This window comes from Mustela erminea, chromosome 16 (genome assembly GCF_009829155.1).
Source record: "Mustela erminea isolate mMusErm1 chromosome 16, mMusErm1.Pri, whole genome shotgun sequence".
NCBI lineage: Eukaryota > Metazoa > Chordata > Mammalia > Carnivora > Mustelidae > Mustela > Mustela erminea.
In genome coordinates this window covers 42752447-42768070 of record NC_045629.1, presented here as the reverse complement: position 1 = coordinate 42768070, position 15624 = coordinate 42752447, and the positions used below count along the sequence as shown (strand labels likewise).

At 40.0% G+C, this 15624-nt stretch overlaps 1 long non-coding RNA gene across 1 annotated transcript in view; it reads right to left on the bottom strand.

Moving 5' to 3' along the window:
* Nucleotides 1–15079, bottom strand: part of LOC116575240 — a 37224-nt gene extending 22145 nt beyond the window's left edge. Inside the window, exons 1-2 of the long non-coding RNA XR_004279667.1 lie at nt 15003–15079; nt 8476–8576 (exon numbers count right to left, since the gene is read on the bottom strand). This is a non-coding gene — a long non-coding RNA (uncharacterized LOC116575240). The remainder of the gene's footprint in view (nt 1–8475; nt 8577–15002) is intronic.
* Nucleotides 15080–15624: the final 545 nt, after the last annotated feature.

Below are 15624 nucleotides of genomic sequence, written 5' to 3'. Positions count from 1 at the left end.
CCCCAAATTCGTATGTTGACACCTAACCTCCAATGTGATGGTGTTAGATGGTGGGGCCTATGGGAGATTATGAGGTCATGAGGGTGAGGGCCTCATAATGGGATTAGTGCCTTTATAAAAGAGACTTTGATGGTGGGTTCCTTCACCCCATCCCCCTTTGTGAATACAAGAAAGTTGACTTGTGTGAACCAGGAAGAGGGCCCTTCCCAGGCACTGAATGTTCTAGCACCTTCCCAGACTCTAGAACTGTGAGAAATAAATGTTTGTTGTACAGGCTGTCCAGTCTATGGTAGTCTCTTATAACAGCCTGAATGGATTAAGACACACAGTATACAATTTCTGTGTCTGGCTTGTTTACTCATTGTGTTTGTGAAGGCTGTCCATAGTGTTTCTTTGTTAACTGTAGAGTAGTCATTTTTATTGGTATATATTATTTCATTGAATGAATACACCACAGTTCTTTAATCCATTCTTCTGTTGGTGGACATTTGGGCTCTTGGGCTGTTTTGAATAATGTGGCTATGCATACATTACTATTGGGTGCATACCCTAGGAGTGAGATTGTGGTATCATGGGTTTGGTGTATGTTTAACGCTAGTACGTAATGCCAGTGTACTTCCCCAAATCATACTCATATCAGCATGTATAAGAATTCTCATTGCTCCAAATCTTGCAAATATTGGTAATGGTACTTTTTAAAAGGCATTCTAGTAATTATATAGTAATATATCATTGGGATTTTAATTTGAATTTTCCTGATTACTAAAGGAATCTTAAGTATGTTTCCTTATTTAGATATGCTCTTTGTGAAGTCAAATGCTTTTGCCCATTTTTCTTTCAGGCTGTAAAGAGCTCCTAGAGCATTTTGTATATTCTTTTTTTTTTTTTTTTTAAATATTTATTTATTTATTTATTTGAGAGAGAGACAGTGAGAGAGAGCATGAGCGAGGAGAAGGTCAAAGGGAGAAGCAGACTCCCCGTGGAGCTGGGAGCCCGATGCGGGACTCGATCCTGGGACTCCAGGATCATGACCTGAGCCGAAGGCAGTCGTCCAACCAACTGAGCCACCCAGGCGTCCCAACATTTTGTATATTCTTGACACAAGCCTTTTGTTATATATATTTTAGCAAACATTTTATCCCAATCTATAGTTTGCCTTTTCACCTCCTTAATGTTATCTTTTGATGAAAAAAATAACTAGTTTAATGTAATCCAATTTAAGGACTTTCCCTTGCTGGTGATTTGTCTTTCCTTTATATGTGTTGCTTAAAAAATATTTCCTTATTTCAGTTTAATGAAGATATTCTCCTATATCATATACTAAAGGGTCATTGTTTGTCTTTATTTATTGGAAATTGATTTTGTGCATGGCAGGAGGTAGGAGTGAAGTTCTTTTTTCCCATAAGAATACCCAACTGACTTATTTATTGAAAAGACTATCTTTTGGGGCGCGTGGGTGGCTCAGTGGGTTAAGCCTCTGCCTTTGGCTCAGGTCATGATCTCAGGTCCTGGGATGGAGCCCCGAATTGAGCTCTCTGCTCAGCAGTGAGCCTGTTTCCCCCTCTCTCTGCCTGCCTCTCTGCCTACTTGTGATCTCTCTCTCTCTGTCAAATAAATAAATAAAATCTTAAACAAAAAAAAAAAGAAAGAAAGAAAAGACTATCCTTTTACCTCTAAATCACATTGTTGTGTTGTCATAATGTGTCCAGGTACTTGTAGATCCACTTCTAGACTTTCTATTTTATTCCATTGGTCTATTTGTTAGACTTTTACCAACATCACATTTCTAAATTATAATAGCTTTACAATAAGTCTTGCTATCTAGTGGAACAAATTCTGTCATCTTCTTCTTCAAGAGAGCTTGAATATCCTTAAACACTTGCTTTTTTTTTTCCCCAACAAAGCAGGGAGCCTGATGTAGGGTTCGATTCCAGGTCCCTGGGATCATGACCTGAGCCAAAGGTAGACACTTAACTGAGCAACCCAGGCACCCAGCCACCCAGCCACTTGCATTTTTTTCTGATTTGAGGAAATGCTTTTCAGTTTCCTTATAAATAATGTTGAGGGGCACCTGGGTGGCTCAGTGGGTTAAGCCTCTGCCTTCGGCTCAGGTCATGGTCTCAGGGTCCTGGGATGGAGCCCCGCATCGGACTCTCTGCTCAGTCGTGAGCCTGCTTCCCCCTCTCTCTGCTGCCTCTCTGCCTACTTGTGATCTCTTTCTCTCTGTCAAATAAATAAATAAAATCTTAAAAAAAAAAAGAAATAAATGTTGAGATTTTAAACATGACTTGTTTGAATACATAAAAAATTTGAGGGAGAACCAATATTTTTGTAATACCGAGTCTTGCTATCTGTGTATACCACTGGAATGTCTTATAAAAATGCTAGTCATATGCTAGTCTCATAAAAATATACTATTTTTATTTTCTCTGAAAAGTTTGTGTAGAATTGTATTTATTTCTTCACCAATAAAACCTGGATCTGGAGTTCTTTTTACTTACTGATTTGATAAATTTAAGAATTAATTCTGTATACTATTTTTATTTTCTCTGAGAAGTTTGTGTAGAATTGTATTTATTTCTTCACCAATAAAACCTGGATCTGGAGTTCTTTTTACTTACTGATTTGATAAATTTAAGAATTAATTCTGATTTTTAAAATTCTTACTTTTTTTTTTTAAGATTTGTACGTTTCATTGTATATGTTTTTAAAGAATTTATTTCTAGAGCAGCAGTTTTAATAAAATTGAATGGATGGTCAGAGATTTCCCATGTACCCTCTGTCTCCACACATGCACAGCCTCCCCATCACCAATATCATTCACAGAATGGTACATTTATTACCTTGTATGAACCTATATTGACACATCATTATCACCCAAATCTACAGTTTACCTTAGAATTCACTCTTGGTATACTCTCTGTGGGATTGGATAAACGTGTAATGACGTATATCCATCATTAAAATATCCTAGAGAGTATTTTCACTGCCCTAGAGATCCTCTCTGCTCTATCCCTTCCCCTCCCCCTCATCCTAACAATCTTAGATTTTTTTAAAAGACTTTATTTATTTATTTGACAGAGAGAGAGAGAGAGAGATTGAGATAGATCACAAGTAGGCAGAGAAGCAGGCAGAAAGAGGGGGGAAACAAGCACCCACCGAGCACAGAGCCCGATGCAGGTGCTTGATCCCAGGACCCTGTGGTCATGACCCAAGCTGAAGCATAGGCTTAACCCACTGAGCCACCCAGGCACCCCAACCACTGACTTTTTTATTATACCCATAGGTGTGCCTTTATTGGAATGCCATATAGTTGGAGTCAAGCTATGTGTAACCTTTTCAAATTGGCCTCTTTGACTTAGTAATATGCATTTAAGGTTTTCTTCATGGCTTGATAGCCTATCCTTTTATTTTCAACTTTTTATTTCTTATTTTGAGGTGCATTATTTATAATCATCATATAGTAAATTTTGAAAGATCAATATGACCATTTTTATCTTTTAAGAGGAGCATATAATATAATCACTGACACCTTTGTGTTTAAACCTCCCATTTTAGATCTGTTTTCAATTTACCTAAACTTCTTTATGCTCCTATTTTCTTTTTTTCTTGTCTTGTGTTTTGATAGATTATTTCTTAATCATATATTTTTGTCCCTCTTTCCCCATCGCATCAGTTTAGTAGCTGTACAATTACTACTCTTGCGGTGCCTATCCTGAGCTATGCAATATGTATCTTTAAATTATCAGAGACTAATATTGTTTGATTCCTTCTACCCATTTTCTTGATGTCAGAACGGTCTTAAAATCCTTTAACTCCATTTACTCTTCTCTCAAGTTTTATGCTATTTTTTTTTTGTCTTATATCTCAATTCTGTGCACTATTTTGTCTTTCTGTGTTCCATGTTAGTTATTTTCTTCTTTTTTTACTTTCAAAAACAGAAAAATAGACCCTTTCTTTACAAAACCTATATTCCTCTTGAGGAGACAGTCAATATAAACATAAATAACTAACGCATGTAGTATGTCAGGTGGTGATAAAAGTTTCAGAGAAAAAAGGAAGGAGGATATGGAATGTTGGGAATTAGGGGTGGAATTTGAAATTAGGATAATTAGGGGAGACCTCCTTAAACCACTGACGTTTGAGCAAAGACCTATAGGAACTGTGAGGATAAGCCGTGAAGAAATCTGGTAGTAGAGTATTTCCAGGCATGGGAAATTGTGTATGGAAAGGCTCTCGGGCAGGATTGTACCTGCCATGTTCTAAGGTCAACCAGGAGGCTGGTGTGACTGAAATTAAATGAGTGTGGGAGGGTAGAAGGGATGTAGATTGAGGTAGTGATGTTTTTATAATGAGGTAGAGAGATGCGAGTCAAGTAATGTCTCTAGGGCTTTGTAGAAAATATTTGACCTATGATGATCATATAAAACCCAATTTAATAGAAGTGATGGTAGTTGAGTGCAAAACACAACTATTTTTTTTCTTTTAGCTTGCATTTCTAAAGGGCTAATTATATGCCAGGCACTGTATTAAGCACCTTGCCTGCAAAATTTTATTTTATTTTCAATATAAGAAGAATGTAGATTTCACTCATGTTAATTATCTTACCCAAGCTCACAGCTTATATGCAGCAATGCTAGAAGTCAAGGCCAGGTGGTTTCTTAACCATAATTCTGAATCTCTTCGACTCTTATTGTTTAATGACAGAAAATTTACCAGCTCCTCTGGAGAGGTCTAGCTCTGATTCTGTGGACAGGCGTTCCCACTTCCTCTCCTTCCAGTACTCACAGCAGTAACAAATGACCCCAAGAGACACCATTAGTTTGCTGTGTGGGTCATTTACCTGTTCTCTGTTTTAATGACACATGCTATATATTTGATTATGGGCATTTTTTTTCCCTTTCATAAGCTATTGCCAGTACACAAGAATGGACAAAGACATACTGAGTGGATAAATCCTAATTAAACATCATTACTGAAAAGAGACCATGTCCTATAGAGGACATTGCTATAGGAGTTATTTTAACCTACTGTAAGGTCTTCTGTCTACATCTGAGTGAGAGTTATCTTCCCTTTTCACTTTATGTAATATAAAAGAAAAAATTCAAATGGGTAGATCATGCAAGAAAACTTGTGCTTGAAATAATCCAATATTATATGTCACAAATGAGGACCGTACACATTCTTTAGTTTATCCTCTCTGAGGGAGGGGTGTTGGATAACCCAACCCCTGTGGAACAATTGGGAGGTTGGGCAATCCTTTTTTTTTTTTTAATTTTGTGCACAGTTTTGCTAGAAAGCTTTATTCATGTAAGGTAAAATATTAGCTGGCAGGGAAAAATAAGCCTGTGAATGAATGTGATTCGGACAGCCGCTGGAATGAATTGCAGTGTTTGCAACATCAACAGAATTAGTAGACCTTAAAATATTCAGGGAATCAATTAAAAGTCTTCTCTGGGATTTAAAAAATGTGTGTTTGTGTGCTTAACTTTAAAATGAGCACCGGGAGAAGAAATGGCCAAACCTTCTGTCAGAAAAATGTTTAAAGATTCCAAGGGCGTCTGACTGTTTCTGGGCCCAGCCAGCTTCTGAAGGAAGCCCTGGTGGGCTGAACGGCAGGCATCTTGGAACACAGGCTCCAGACTTGGCTTTAGAGAATTAAGCAAGAGAAGCACGTGAGAGCAATTGAAATGGGTCTCTTGGCCGCACTCCCTGAAGGTCCTGCAACCTCGTTAACCTTTGAGAAGAACACAGCTTCCAACCAGGATGAAAGACTAAAAAGAAGGTGATAGTTTCTTAAATGTGTTCTTTCTCATGGTCACCCTAAGGACCTTGAAAAGTTTCAAGCCAGAAGTTTTGAGCTGAATAATCTTGTATAAAAGTCCTTGGGAAGAATTAATTGGACAGCATAATGTATAAGCAACTGAACACAGATATTATCTAACATTCCCCAAACTAGATTAATTAACCTCCCCATTTCCCCACACTTACAAACAAGCTGGATAGGCTCTTTAAAGCTATGCTTTTATGCTTTTACCTCCAGGGAAGAGCCAAGGGAACCATCCATTGTCCTTATAATTGTTCTACAATCCAAAGTTGAAAGTCTCTCTTCAAATTAATGTAAAAGGTAATAAAGCTGGGGGATTATTTAGTTTGGGCTATGATTGTCTAAGACATCCATTTTAATTTGGGGGATACTTTCATACCCTATTTCAAGTCTAATTCTAAAAGATGTGTGCTTATTCACAGGTTAACTGTATCCTACACAATTTCTGTGATTCCAACCCCCTCTCACCCATCAGTAGGAAGCTGGGCAGTGTCAGAAATCCTGCAAACCACAATGACTGGTTTTGTGAAGATGACTTCTGGATTTCTGAACCTGAAAATTTACTGGCTTCTTTTGCCCAAATGGCTCCAAGTTTCAATGTCACCCCTAGACCCAAGTAGTCAGGGTCCTGCCTTGGTCCCTGGTGCTCATGGACATCTTCTGGTTTCTCTTACTGGGGACAGGAGACAGTGTGGAGGTGGCCGAGGGGATGTGCCCACCCAGTGCCTAGCTCCTCTTCTAGACCATGCTGTGGGTAACTTCCTGCTTAAACCTGTGAGCTGGCTTTCAAGGAAACAGTTTGTCCTTATAAGAGTGGACTGTGGTGTAGTGGATGTGTGTATGGATAGATCAAAGGGGTAGACAGTGTGGGGCAAGTGAGCACAAGAGGAAGGGTGAATGGAGCTTAGACATGCAGGGTGCACCCAGGCCAAATGATGGGGCCAAATGATGGGGGAAAGGGAGGATGGAACAACTAAGCCTTGCCACACAGAGACCCTCTTTAGTACTGCGTCTGCCAAGCTGCTGCAGCCAGCCATGGTCATGGCCACATGAGAAGAGCTGTCTGCACCTTGGGTCCCTTAAAAAACACACTGAAGACACAATCTTTTCACCAATATTCTGCTGTTGGTTTCTTCAAAAGCTGAAGTGCCCAGTTGGCATTTTGCTGCAGAGATCGTCAGAGGAAAGAGGGGATAATTGCACTATTTATTTTACCTTTGTTCTACTCTCAGCAACTTGTCTCCCATTTTAGCAGCTCCTGAGGTTTCTATTTGGATATTCCTTTTCTGCCAAGGACCCCCTTCCGTGATCCAGCCATCGTACATTACCTCTATTCCCACCACCACACCTATTCAGGCTTTTTCTTGTGATGTACCCCCAATGATCTTCCACTTCAGCCCCACAAATGGCCTTTATTATATTTGCTGTAGTCTAATCTACAAGTGCTTGTAATGATAACAGTTTCAGGTGGAAGGGGGGTGTCGTATAATCATTATGAGTAGCAGAGAGGAGAGAAGCAGGGAAAGTTCAGTATATATCCTCCAGCAGATACCTTGAAACTACAGAATCTTAAGCCTGCATATTCTCCTAGGGTTTTACAATATTTGTCAATTAACCATTTGAAGACTTGCAAGAAGAGAAATGCATAGAACATTAAGGAGAGCAAATTATTACTATTATTTTTTTCAGACAAAAGTAAAGAACGTTGTAAACATCTTAGCCAAGAGCTCAGGGGAGGGACAGGAGGGATAGGCTGGTAGGAAGTAGCTTTAAATCCAATTAATTCAGAAAAAAAAAAAGACAATTTGAGACCAAGAAAGTACACACAATTGAATAGTGAAAACAATACATTGAACTGCCATGGGATAAGAGGACCTCATTCTGTCTCTTGTCACCAACTACCTATGTGACCTTGAGCAGTTTGCCAGCTACTTTCACCTTCCAGTTCCTCGTTTGTACAACTGTCGCAACATCTGTCCTGCTGCCTTAAAGGGTGGTTGTGACGATGAAGTGAAACAGTGACTCTGAAAACACTTCATCCACTGGAATCTGCCCCACGTTCCCTCCCAAGCTCAGCCGTGTCTAAGATCTGGACCTGGTCAAGGCTGGTCCATGTGTGGTGCTTGTGCTCTTAGTTCTGGTTTTCCCATGAGTCCTTCACTGTCCCCGGTGCAAAGTTTGTTGACTAAATGAAAATAATGCAGGAAAATATTGTGCTTCTGTCACACAATTCTTGATCTCATTTTTTCTTTTGTTTTGCAAATAGAGATCTACATCTATTCTGGAGAGCCAACAAGATCCCACCAGCTCCTACTATGGGGAGGATAAGCTCTGTGTCCTCCAAAGAGGCCCAGAGGTTTAATGGCTGGAATAGCAACTTGGCCATTACCCAGCTGTGATGAGCCTTGGGCATCATATGACTTAATCTGTTTCCCTATTACCCTATTCCCTCAGCTATAAAATCAATATTTTAAATGGCACAATTTCTAGGATCTCTTCCAGCTCTAGTTTCTAGGATTCTAAATCTAGCATACACACATGCTCAGGTCTTCTTTTTCTTTTCTAAAATGATGAAATAAGTAAAGACAAAGCCAACCAGAACCTAAATAATCAAAATATTTAACTGATTAATTAAATGTTCTACTTACCCAACAGTCGTTTCTTAACTATCAACTTTATGCCAGTCCAGGTACTGGGGACACAGGTGAAGAGGAGATAGACAAGGTCCCTGTTCCTACAGAGCTTACTCCTTAGTAGGAAAGACAACAAAGAAGCAAATTAAGTGAATGAAAAAATGTTGAATATACCCATGTGCTGTAAAATGGGAAATGTTAGAGTCACCAGATGAACCAAACATTGCCCTCTCCCAAATCCCCAGATTTCTGACTAGGGATCACCCTTTTAAGCAGATTCAGAGCATTTGGTTTGCCTTGTGGAAACATGGAAGGGAAGAAATACATTGAAAGGCGCTTAGAGAATTCTGGATCTTTGAAATCATTGACTCTTTCAGTTTTGAGTGGCAAAAAAATCTGCACACAAAAATGAGCAACTCTTAGTCTTAGATGCAGCAGTGAATAGATGAAGTTTGTCTACGGGGAAAACACTGAGTAGTGTGGTCATCGACATACACTGGGTCACTCTTTGGGCATCCATTTGCATCTTGACTCAGTATATTTCTAGGATAAAGATCCCGAATATGACAGAACTAATTTGAAAGCTTACAGAGTCTTATTAGCAAGTCTTATTAGCACAGTGAAACAAATGACTATGTCTTTAACATTTGAAAAATAGGAAACAATACATACAATGCTAGTAAATAAAACAGAAAAGTTAAAAATAGGTAAGAAACTGTTTTGAATTTACTTTGAATGTCTGTCCTTAAAGCTGATCAGTCAAACCAGAGGGACATATAATGCTAAATTAGAGAAAGAAGCCTTTGTGGGTGTTTTGAAGGGCTCAGTGGTCGAGATGCTGATCCCTTATTATGCCATAGTTCACTTCTAAACATGTGGATTTCCTTTCTCTTGATTTTATGATGTTGTGAACCATACACTTAATGCTTCTCAGTCATGACTGTAGTGATTTTATTTGACTCATAAATGGAACAGAGTAAGGAAAAGGAAAAAGGGCATGGAAATGTTCTGAAGTCACAGTGGAGCAGTTGAAGGAGAGCTGGGAAGAAGGAGAGGAGGGAGGGTGGGAAGGCTGTGTGCATGCATCAGAGAAAAGAACTACTGGATAAAGACGTTCTAGAGATCTAATGTGCAACCACAGTGATTATAGACAATAATATTGTATCCTAAACATCAAACTTGCTAGAAGACTAGATGCTAATTATTCCCACCACAAAAAAGAAATGATAATTATGTGATGATAGGGGTGTTAGTCAACGCTCCAAAGACAGTCATGTTACAGTATCAAAATGTATCAAAGCAACATGTTGAATACCTTAAACTTGCACAATGTTACATGTCAAATATTTTTCAGTTAAAAAAAAAAAAAAAAAAAAAAAGAAAGAAGACCTGTATAAAATCCATCAAGTTGTGAGGAGTGACAGGCAAGACATGGGAGCGTGAGGAGAGGGGGCTGGGCAAATTAGGGTATTGATCTCGTGGCCAGGAATGAGGAAGAACCAGAAAACTGCAACTGGGCTGGGGGAAATGATGTGAGTAGGGAATGGTGCTTGGTGCTGGTGACAGATTGCAACCTACACTTCATATGTAGGAATCTTTCTAAATCAGATATTGGTGCGCTAGGGTGTGCCTATTTTTTGAACATTTGCCTTGGACCTACCAGTGTTTTTAGCTGTGCTATGTTTTCTTTTAAGACAAACTTAATGCTGTTGTTTGTCATTCAGCAAATCTACTGTCAGATGTGGATGACTTGCTGACATTTTAGCACCAACTACATCTATTTTCCCCACTAAATGCTGAATTAGAGGTTTTATGAATATAATACGGATTTAAGGAATTTTCCTGCAGAGGTTAATGTGCTTAAAGGTCAATGCAGTGGGGTGTGTTTTGGAAGAACGTAATACAAAGCATTTAAAAAATTTAGATTTGACAGGTCTTTTGCAACCTTTTTTGTCTAAAACGTAATGCTCACTTTCTGTAAGATGAATGTATCCACAAAAGAAATCACTACTGGTACTTTGATGGACAGAGTTGTTTCTGAAGGTCCTGAAATGCTAAGAGTACAATATGCATGGGCAACGTGAAGCTGTAACTCAGCCTTGTGTGATTATGATGTTTAAGTAGAAAGCAAGATACAGGAAAAGTGTTTTGCAACAATGTCCTCTCCAAATAACAGAGTATTTACTGGTTCACCAAGAAAACGTCAGTGTTCAAAAGGACTGTGGGTGTCCCAAGCAATTAGTGTGTCTATGAAGGCTCTTCTGCAATTCCCGGAAAAGACAGGAAAATGTTACATAGAATGTGAAATGTAGGGGTCATTCAAAAGTAATGGATACTGACACAGAGCTACAAACAATTGTGAGGTTTACACATCACTCAGAGAAATTGGATTAGAGCCAGAAAAAAAGATGTTTTATATTACAGTTTCAGGAAAAAAAAAATCTTGAGGGCATTTGGTACAAGACAGCATAATATCTACCTTCTTTTGAAATGCAATGTACATGAAAGCAAAGGGTTCCATATCATTTTTTGAGGTAAAATGTTACCATTTTGAGCATATTTCTTTCCAAAAGACTTCACACTAACAATAGGCTGTATATATTGTAATAGTTGACAAGTGCCATGTAAAAAAGTACCTAAACCCTAGTGTTCTAGCTGTTTCCCTATCTCCTGCTCAAAGAGTCACTCCTTGAATGATTCTCAGCCTCTGTTTAAATTCCCAAATAGGAGCAGGCTGCCATTTGCTTTTCTTGGACATGCATTTAACCAGTCTAGTGTTCTGAGTCAGTCTCTGGGTAATATTTGTGGCACTGGTTGGCTTGGGAGAGTGTTTGACTCTCTGAGGCAAGCCACCGGTAGCCAGCAAGAAAGTTACCCCTCTATATGTGGACATTATAATGTTTTGAGTAGTGGCTTCCAAAAAGATATGCGGATGTCCTAATTTGTGAGATCTGTGGATATTACCTTATTTGGAAAAAGGGTCATTGCAGGTGTAGGTAAGTTATGGATCTTGAGATGAAAAGATCATCTTGGATTATGGGGGTAGGACCTAAGTCCAGTGATAAATATCCTTATGAGAGAAAGACAGAGGAAGACTTGAGACAATAGAAGAAAAAACACAGAGACTGGGACAGTGATGAGACATAGACGAGATTGGAGCAATGCAGCCACGAGCCCAGGAAGTCTAGAAATACTAGCAACCATCAGAAGCCAGAGCCTGCCTTAGAGCCTTCCGAGGGAGTGTGGCTTTGATTTTGAATTTTTGGCTGGCAGAACTGTGAGAAAATGATTTTTATTTTTTAAGCTGTCCAGTTTGTGGCCATTTGTTACAGCAGCGATGGGAAACTTACATAGCAACCTTGAACTTCTGTGGCTCCTACACACCAAAATAAAAATAGGGTGCTGTGTGGGACATGGTCTACCTTACTCATCCTCTATCCTCTGCACTCACATGAGATGATACTAACCCACTGGGAGGAGACAACAAAGGTGGGGAAAGTAGCTCTAAATTCCAAATCCCAGACGGTAAAGGCAGCGCTATTTTTTCATTTTGTTTTGTTTTGTTTTAGTAGGCTCCACACCTTGTGTGGAGCCCAACGCAGGGCTCAAGGTCACAACTCTGAGATCCAGACCAGAGCTGAGGTCAAGAGTCAGACACTTAACTGACTGAGCCACCCAGGCACCCCAGGGTATCTTTAGTTTTGAGGTGAGGAAGGATAAGAACTGTTTCTATCAGCACGCTTACCACAGTATCTTTCTGCTTCCTTTGTATTTGACTCCTGTCCACCATTTTGGCCTTTGGAATAAGAGGCCACATGAGAAACAGGAAGAGGAAAGAATTAGAAGGAAGTAAGGAGTAAACTGAACTTAGTAAGGACTCTTCTCTGATAAGAATATAATATGGTTTACTGATGAAGAAATCTTGAAAACAAAAACAACAAACAAAAAAGCAGACACAAACCCAGGTTAGATATTAATTAACAATGAAAGAATTAATGTGACTTGCACCTCAACATTTGATGAAGTAGATAGATTGTACCACCAAATTAAGTTTCTGTATAAAGATTCTGTCTTGCCAAGTTTCTATATAAAGATTCACAACTGGGGTGCCTGGATGGCTCAGTGGGTTAAGGCCTCTACCTTTGGCTCAGGTCATGATCCCAGAGTCCTGGGATTGAGCCCCACATTGGGCTCTCTGCTCAGCAGGGACCCTACTTCCTCCTCTCTCTCTCTCTGCCTCTCTCCTTACTTGTGATCTCTATCTGTAAAATAAATAAATAAAATCTTAAAGAAAAAAGATTCACAACTATGAATATACATGATATTATTTAATTTTCGCCAGATTACCTTTTCTATCTGAAACAGTTTGGAATATATTGTTTTGACCCTTATTGAAGTCAGAGACTTTGTTCTTGGTCCCTAGTTCTCTGTTATCTTTCTCTCTCTCTTTTTTTCTCTGTAGCCATACCTTTCAGGCAGGGTTCCTCAGGGTTCCCTTAAAGGGATTGAGCCTCTTGAAGTTATTTCTAGGTCTCCTCAGTGAATTTAATTTAGGATGTTAGTTTAACCTCTTAACTTGTCTCTTAACTAGCACATTTTAGCTTTCGGTCCCATGGATTTAAGTAGATTACATCTTGATGCGTTATTAGGGAATTTGACTTCACACAGGCTTCATAAAATAGCAGCTCTGGCCTCTAAAGTCTAAAGTAATGGCAGTTCCTCTAACTTAAAAGGATTCTGCATGTAGACAATACTGTAGGCTCTTTTGAGCTGCCTTGTTTCCCTGAGAGACCATGAGGGAACTGGGAAAGTATGAGGCTGCACCAAGGTAATCGCCCTGAAGGTGGCTACCTGTGAGGAAGCTCTTGTCTTCTTTGGGTTAATAATAAGGCAGTGCTGTCAATGTGAAAATGGATTCAATTTGTTTCAGTTCAAACAGTTGTGGGGATAATTTGCTGAGTCAGTATGCCGCTAATGGCTTTGTGGGATGCCCTCCTGGAGATACACATATGCGCCAGAAGATGTCTGCTCCAATAGCTCAACTTTGCTGTTGCCTCAGTCTGGGTCCTAAGGTCTTCCTGACCTGTCCACCATTTTCCTTTTTCTTCTGTGTTCCTCTATACACCTGCCTCTTTGACCAAACTTAGCCATTCCACAGTGATGTCAGGCCCTTGGGACTTTGTCAGGGATACCTGTCCCCTCGTCCCTGCCTGAGGTCCTAGTCATTTTAAGCCTGACTCGAACCTCGCAAACACAGTTACTTAGTCCTTCTTCTGCAGTCATACACGTCACACTGTCACGCTGCCACAGCTCCTCTCTTGGTCCCTCTTTCATTTGACCCACTTCACAGCTGATCCTTTTTCTGACTGTGCCCAGCTGGCATATCACTTCCCGGGGAATTGTGTCCTCTCTTTAGGACTCACAGTAACTGATAGGGGAACTTTTCTCATGTATATGGTCGATAAACATTTATTTTTTTAAATGAACAACAAAAAAAAAATGCTAGAGAAAGAGATGATTTGGGCAGTGGCAAAATAGCTTTTATTTCTCAGGGTTGCTGGAGAACCCTGAATGAACATTTGCCTGCAATATCCAGAAATCAAGTCAACAATGGAGAATCAAAAAAGCAATTCATTATTCCATGAGTTTATAGACAAAAATATTGGAATTAGTTCAGGATTTACCTCATGCAAGTGTCTTTGGTTGGAAAAAACAAAGATCATTGCTGCCAAACTCTTGATGGTTTCATGTGCCTTGCTTGGGGTGTGGCAACAGTCTCCTACTTGGTCTCCATTCTCCCCTGGCATCTCCTCCAAACCACAGTCTTCACAAAGGAATATTTATAAACCAGAAAGCTGACCCTGCCTTGCGGCTGCTGTCAGGACGACATCCAGACACTGTGGCCCGTCATGTAAGGCCTTTGATGACCTTCCCCTGATTCCCTTTCTAGTTGTGGCTCTATAGATTTTTTTTGGCTCACCTTTCAGATTCATTGCTTATTCTCTGACTCCACACTGTCTTGGGCCCGTGTTCTGTAAGATCCTTTTTGTGTGAGATTGTCTCCCTTCTTTCATCTTTCAGAATAACTCCTTTCTTATCCCTTCAGAATCCTTTTAAGCAAATTCTTCTGGCTCAGTGTTTTCCATGTGCACTGCTCTCAAAACACGTTTCTGTAGAGTATTTCCTACACACTGTCATCATCATCGATACCTTTTGTCTTCTTCCCCATTGATGGCCGGGACTGTGTCTTACTCAGAAGTCTGGAGCTGTGCGAATTCTTAGCTCAGAGGAGCAGTTTTAGGTGAGGTTCTGCAGAAAGAACATGTAGATGAAAAAGAGCATCCGGCTGAGAAAGGACACCCAAGAAAGACCAGTTTTAGCAGAGGAAAAGCACCCACCAAAGGAGACTAAAAAGGAAGAGAAGAATCGGAAGAAATCTGCATTTGGCACTGAAGGAAGGAAAATGTTGCATATTGAATCAAAGTTTAGCTGTTGAAATATTGTAAAGAGGGCAAGTTAAGTAAACATTAAAGGGTACCCACTGGCTTTAGGGGCTTTGGAATTCATTGGTGGCCTTTGTTGTCCATCACAAGGTCTGTTTCTAGGGTTTGGCATGCACAGAACCACTATTATGTCTAGCGGAATGTATCATATGACTTAAGATGTTGGAATGCCAAGGTTGGTATATCTACTATACTTTAGCCATTAGCGACCTAGTCCAGGCTCTCAGTACAGACACACTTGGCAAAAGCTGATGAAGGAGGACCTACTTCTGTGTTTTGGATATGGTTATAATCCTAGCTCCTGTGGTAGGCTACAATCTTTTCTTTTTTTTTTAAAGAATTTATTTATTTATTTGACAGAGAGAGAGAGAGAGAGAGAGAGAGATCACAAGTAGGCAGAGAGAGAGGGGGAAGCAAGCTCCCCACCAAGGAGAGAGCCTGATGCGGGGCTCAGTCCCAGGACCCTGGGATCATGACCTGAGCTGAAGGCAGAGGCTTTAACCCCCTGAGCCACCCAGGTGCCCCATTAGGCTACAATCTTAAACACCTCATCAGAGTCTCAAACCTCATCTGCTCGCCATGCCCTCAGCTGCCCCCACGACAGATCGGTTGGTCCTTTGCGGGTCTGTGCAGTTTTTGCTGCCTGAGGCTGGTCAGCTGA